Raw genomic sequence first — 7,266 nt, 5'->3', positions numbered from 1 at the left:
CACTGCGCCACCAGGGAAGCCCCAACTTACAGATTTTATGCTTCATACCTTTCCCTTCATTTGAAGAAGCTAAGTTTTGTTTTTTAAGTAAATAAAGAATTAAATGAAAGAGATAAAGAGTAGTCCTATCCAATAATTTTACCACCTATTTTGCTTAAGGATGCCAATATGAGCTTTAAAGAAAGATGGATCAAGAATAATAGAGATGGCTGGATTTGTTTTTATTATTGATGTGCTAAAGGGTACTGGTAAAATCTTTGCAAGTAAAAACTCTCCACACATTTTCAGAGAGGATATTTTAAATGTACTTACATGTATAGTTAAATAGATTCCTTGCTATCTGACACTGAAGCTTCAGGCTGCTGTGGAGTATTTAATTTTAGGCACTTTTCAAACTCTATACTATAGTAAGTGGAAAACGATCCCAGCGGTTACGAACCTAAACCCAGATGAGTCCCCGCTGGTTTTGCTGGGCTAAGTCTGACTTCACCTTTACAACTTGTGTTTCACCTTCCAAAATACATCCCCTCCCCACCACCGCCAGCCGCCTCCCCCCGCTGCCTCGGAGATATATGAGGGCATGGCTTTAAAATCACACTTGGGTTTAGCCTTGTGGAGCTGGAGCTCTATCAGATGTGCTCTTCCTTCCTTCTCACTCCAGCACAGGCAGCTCAAGCAGTTAACCACCTTCCAAGTGTCCTGGTAATACATTCCTGCCGCGATACCCCTCAGCTCTCCAGAAGTGAATTTCTGAAAATGTCTGTGAGTGGAGACATTCACTCCCGTGCTCAACAGGAAGGGCAGCAGTCAGGGCTAAGGAGAGTAAAGTATGAGCTTACAAATGTGGGGCAGGACATGTGTGCCTTTCTTTTTCTTTTTTTTCTTTTGACTCAAAGAGCTCAAGCTTCTGTGTGACAGTTGGAGACTCGGGCAACCAGCATTCCTTAAAATGCACGTGAAGGATGACAGTTTGCTCCCTGAATACCACTGGCTGGCAGAGCCCCTAAACAAATTATGAGAAGGTGTCTGGGATGGAGGGAGGATTTACTCTCAATTATGAACCTATTGGCAGCTGTATACATGCAACTATTATCTATATATTCATCACTGTATCTCCAGTTTTCTCTAAGTGCTGGCATTGAATGGGTTAAAAGTCAAATGACTAGCAATTAAGGGTGTAAGTAAAATAATCTTAAGATATTTGACTGAAGGTATAAGCTTGCTCTGTGTGCTGAGCCGAAAGAACACAGGGAGGCTGAAAAAGAAGGCAGTGGGTTTGAGAGAGTGCATTAAGCCAAAATAACACACTTGTCCTGACCATCCTGGGTACTGTGTCTCAATAATTAGGAGGAGCAATACCCTTCTGTGGGATGGAAAAGCCAGTAAGAAGGAGACTTAAGTTAAGCTAGCATACATCAAAAATAATTGACAATGGTTAGGCTTCACTGTAGAGAAGCCTGCACTGGCGTTGCAGCCACCAGCCCACCACCCACCTAAGAATTATTATTTGAAAAGGATGTCAGAGGATTATAGAAGATCCTTGTGTCTGCTCCAATTAGGATCAACACTTTTGCTGCTTGCTCACTGAGCATTCAGTATGTAATGATGAAAACATATTGACCCCTGCTGGAACTGCGTAGAACTGCAATGTTTTCCTCCTGCAAAATTTGACCTAAATGGCAGGCATCCGTGAACTACCATTTGCATGCGCCAAGCCTAAGGGGCTGTGTTTGCTTATTTGAAAGAAGCCTCTATATCACAATACCAGTATCAAAATAATTTATTAGTTGCAAAGATAACTTCAGAATACTCCATGAGTCCAAGACAACTAAAATGTCTAATAATGTAGCCTTCTAATTTTCTGTATGGTGTTTATCATTTTCTTGGTTCGAACTGTGGCAACAGTCAATAAGCATCAAATTTGGGTCCTCCCTATTACTTTTTAGACTCCCCATAGATTCAATGTCTCCAAAATACAGTATCATTTTCAAAGAAACTTAAAATATGGGAAATACACTAAAATTCTGAGTAATTATTTTGTTTCCACTATTATCATCCCAGAGTTTGGATTGTGATGGCAACTTCCTTCTAAGCTATTTTCCATATGAATAAGTGTTGTAAACTTATGTTATTGTAGAATATTACTGAGAAACTTTGCCTCTTAAGAATTCTCAGAGAAAAGCTCAGGGAAAAAGACCTTTTCCAGCATACCTGGGGTTGCCAAGTTGTTTTCCAGCTACATGATTACAGGATATGGAACCACTAACTCACAGAATACACTGCTTGCTATTTTGTGGGATGTATTAAGATGGCATAGATATTATTAGAATTCTTGCTCTGTGTTGGGGGTTAGAAAGAAGAAGTATTTCTTGAATAAGTTAACAGAACAATTATATCAGTGTCAACAAAGTCTGCATAAGCTCTCCAGCAACACCTAGGCATGGTCTCCTGGCATGCTCTATTAGCTGGCCCATCATGGGGTTCAATGCTTAGCCAAGGCTCAGAGGCCATTCTCTGTACAGATCATTTAACCTGGCTCCATTTAATGGTTGTCACAGCGTCCCTCAGCTCTACCAATTGTTCTGAAAATACACACTGTCAGTCAAATGGAAAAAACTGCAAGCTCCATTCTAGCTCCATACAAAGAAAATTTGTACATGGTATTTACAATAGTTCAGGAATCACCCTAATATGACAGTCTCTTCTTAAAAAACAGATCTCCATGTTTAGGGTAAATTAATTAACTCACACTAAACTGATTATGTACATGATGTCACAATGGTTTTGTATTTTTAGCAAAAAAAAAAAAAAGTCAATAAAACCCCATCTTGGAATATGAACTGTATGAAGGCAGAGACTTTATATATTAACTCCTACCCCAATACCAAGGCCATCACTCTACATATAACAGGCACTTATTAAATATTTAAAATTTGTGAATATATATTTTTTAAATAATAATGTTACTCAGCTTGTGCCCTGACTTTCCCATTTTCCAAAAATATCACCATGGACAGATTAGTTACTTAATTGCTCTAAACCCTGATTTCTTCAGCTATAAAATTAAGACAATTACAACTACCATCTCAAGAAAATAAAATGATATTAAGTTTATAGAGATATTTTATGAATTTAAAAACATAACACAACATGCATTATAAGTACTACTGGGCACATGTGAAGTCTTAAATAAGTGTTTCTTTCCTTAGAGTCAAGAAAAATTCCAAGGTAAAGGAAGAATTAGGAAAAAGGGTTCATAAAGGTCATAGAAGCTGAACCAAACATCAATATATGGAGTTAAATAAGGAAAAAAAAAAAAAAAAAAAGAGGGCTTCCCTCGTGGCACAGTGGTTTAGAATCCATCCACCAATGCAGGGGACGGGGTTTGAGCCCTGGTCCAGGAAGATCCCACATGCTGTGGAGTAACTAAGCCTGTGCACCACAACTGCTGAGCCTGCGCTCTAAAGCCCGTGAGCCACAACTACTGAGCCACCGTGTCACAATTACTGAAGCCCACGTGCCTAGAGCCCGTGCTCTGCAACAAGAGAAGCCACCGCAGTGAGAAGCCCGCGCACCCCAATGAAGAGTAGCCCCCGCTCGCCACAACTAGAGAAAGCCCATGTGCAGCAACAAAGACCCAATGCAGTCAAAAACAAATGATAATAAATAAATTAAATATTTTTAAAAGTCTTATCTATTAAAAAAAAAGAGCTGATACCATTTGTTAAAGAAAAACAATTTCAAAGGAGTCACATGGATTATTATTATAGATTAACTTAATAAGAGACAAGGACATACAGGAGTGGAGAAGGATGAGTAATCCTTTCAACAGGGAAAGAAAAATAGAAATTAGCTTGATTTCCCAGAAATAATGTTGTCAGAAAGGCAGAAAGAAATATTGCTGTCAGAAAGACAGCACAAATAGGAAGCCTGAGCTCCAGTGGCTCTGCGTCACAGGGGCAGCCATTTTTAAAAGTCCCTATCCATGACATTGATATCTCATATTTGTTCAAGAAACAAAGCCTCTGAACAGTAATATACAGAAAGACATTCCAAGCCAAATTTATCATTTAGGATGGAAAACATCAATTAAAATGCCTATTTGTCTTTCAAGGAAAATTGTATAGGCTTAAAGTCAAAGCAAAATATTTCTCAGAACGTCTCTGGGTTACCGTGTGATTTCCTGTAACTCATTTTCAATGATAGACATATAATTAAAAAAGAAAAAAGATGTAGCAGATGAAAGAATGAGTGGGAGAGCTATTGTAATGTGTTTTAAAATGCCCCTCCTGCTCTGAGCAGGTTGAGGTAATGCAGTCATACATAGTACACTAGCTTTATTTGGAATCCTGGAACCTCAGTGATACATTTCAGAAAACATATCACTCACCGCAAAACTGCCAAAACACTTAGCCGGGGTGGTGACAAGACCTGGCCATCTCAGTCAACCAAAGTCCTAGCTATCATTCCTTAAAATCTTAATTTATTTCAGTGCTTTGTGGCAACCTAGATCATCGTTTAAAACACATGCCATTTTGCATTACTCACTATTTTCAAAAGGAGATTTAATTTACCTCCAAATGGTATCCAGAATGTCTAAATGTTCATGTTCCATAGACATTGGCTGTCTCCTATAGACACAATCCATCACCAGTTATTCAATAAACAGCGTGACCGATACTACAGAAATATAAATTCCCAAGATTTCTTTTTCTTACATAAAACATTCAGTGGCAGACACCATACAGGCAACTGGGCTATTAAAGTTATATTTAATAGGTTAATCACTTAACTGCTAACTAAATAAAACTTATGAGAGAGTGTAAAAAGCACATGGAAATTTTAATTATAATTCACACTTATTTTTCCATCTACATGTATTTATTGAACATCTATTACACACAAGGAATGGTACTAAGTTCTGTGAGGGATATAAAAAGAGAATTCCAATAAGATCTCTGCTCTCAAACTCCTTAGAGTCTAATTAGGGGCCCAAGACATAAATACAAAACATTAAAGAACAATACAAGAGTTAAACGAGGCCAAAGTAATCAACATTAAAAAAAATGCCAAACTCATTTCTCACAGCAGTTAAATTTCTCTCAACCCTTGCAGGTAGACAAATGACTTGACTCTTCAGCAGAACTACCTGTGTGAATAATAATGAACAGAAGCAACATTCTGGAGGGCTTACTATAGGTAGAGCATTTGTAAGCCCTTTACCCATTATTTTATTTAATCTTCAGAAAAGTCACTAAAATGTAACAAAAATCTTAAAGAGCGAGGCATGATTCAGGTTTAAAACTAGATACTGCAATAAACACCACTCATGTAAAATTCACATATTTTTAACTACTCCACAATCAGAATCATAAAAACTGCAAAATTTATCAAAAAGAATGGTATGATCATGACATAAAAAAATGAATAAACCAAAGAAATCCAGTAGCTTTAAGCCTCAATTTCTGAAACCAGTCACTTTTCCAATATCATTCTTCAGGCTGACCCTAAATCATTCATGCTTCACCTGGATAATAACAAACATTATTCAGCATTCTTCACTATTAATTTTTCTCTATTGTCAATTTAACTGTAATATATTATTATAACCTAGTCGTTATTTAAGTGACTTCTTTGATTAGGAGTTCAGGGAGGCCTGGCATAATTCCCATTTCAGAAAAGTGTAGTACATGTGCTATAGTTAGTTTAAACTGATGGTCAAAATCATTTCAATAAAGAGAAATTTTCCCTTCCATTTTTACTCAATCATCGCATATTTTGTGTTTACCTGAAAATTTTGACTACCGTATCTAGTAGGGAAAGTACAAGAAAAAGTGAAGATTTGCTTAAAAAGGAAAAATAACCATAAAAATCGCTCTATTTCAGCATCTTTTATAAAGCAACACTTTGAAATACACACACACACACACACACACACACACACACACACACACAGAGAGAGAGAGAGAAAGCCCATATCACCTCTATCATCAGGTCCTGTCAATTTTATCTCTTACAGATCTTTTGAATCCCTTCTCTTCCTTCCATGCCCACCTGCAAGCAGGCACACGTGACTTCTATCTCTTGTCTGGGCTTCCCCAGTAAGTTCCTGCTGGGACTCCTCTATGCTAACCTAACCACCCCCGACACCTTCCCATCTCCCCGCTACACCCACCACCCAAACCAGTTCCAGTCAATTCTCCTCAAGGCAGCCAGAGGGATGTTTCAAAAGGCAAGGCAAAAACCCAGTTCAGTCACCTACCTGCTTCACGTCTTTCAATCCTTCCCACCATTTTTAGGATCAAGATAAATTCTTGACATAGACTATAAGGACCTGTGTTGTCAGCTTCCTACCAACCCCCCCAAGCCTCCACTCCCCCTACTGACATTGCTCACCAGCTCACTATACTCCATCTCTCCTCCTATTTCCATTCCTTACCTATCCACTTACTCAACTTACAGATCTCATTAGGCATCTTCCTTGAGGAAATTTTCCCTGACACCTCAACTATTTCAAATCCCCTTATTCCAAGCTCTCCCAGAATCTCCCCTTCAGAGCCCTTCTCACAGTTGCAATTTCATGTGTTTATTGATAAACTAACGTTGTCTTTCCTTCTAGACTACCAGCTCCAAGAGGGCAGAGGCAAATGTTGGCTTTGTTCACCATTCTATCCCCAGGACTTGGCAAAAAGGTCTGGAACTCAGAAAATTCTCACTGGAAAATTTTTGAATGAACACATGAATTCAGATAACCTAATCTCATGTCTTAACCTATCCATCCACCACCAACCTGTCTTAAATTTGTGAACTCTTGCTATAAAGTTGTTTTTACAGTCAAGGAAAACTAGGCTCCATTCTTTTTCTTTTTAATACATCTTTTTTGGAGTATAATTGCTTCACAATACTGTGTTAGTTTCTGTTGTACAGCAAAGTGAATCAGCCATATGCATACATATATCCCCATACCCTCTCCCTCTTGTGTCTCCCTCCCACCCTCCCTATCCCACCCCCTAGGTCATTGCAGAGCACCAAGGTGATCTCCCTGTGCTATGCTGCTGCTTCCCACTAGCTATCTATTTTACATTTGGTAGTGTATATATGTCAATGCTACTCTCACTTCACCCTAGCCATGGCAATCAGAGAAGAAAAAGAAATAAAAGGAATACAAATTGGAAAAGAAGTAAAACTGTCACTGTTTGCAGATGACATGATACTACACATAGAAAATCCTAAAGATGCCACCAGAAAACTACTAGAACTAATCAA

Source organism: Tursiops truncatus, chromosome 5, assembly GCF_011762595.2.
Source record: "Tursiops truncatus isolate mTurTru1 chromosome 5, mTurTru1.mat.Y, whole genome shotgun sequence".
NCBI classification, from domain to species: domain Eukaryota; kingdom Metazoa; phylum Chordata; class Mammalia; order Artiodactyla; family Delphinidae; genus Tursiops; species Tursiops truncatus.
The sequence above is the reverse complement of the archived record's forward strand: the minus strand, read 5'-3'. Positions refer to the sequence as shown.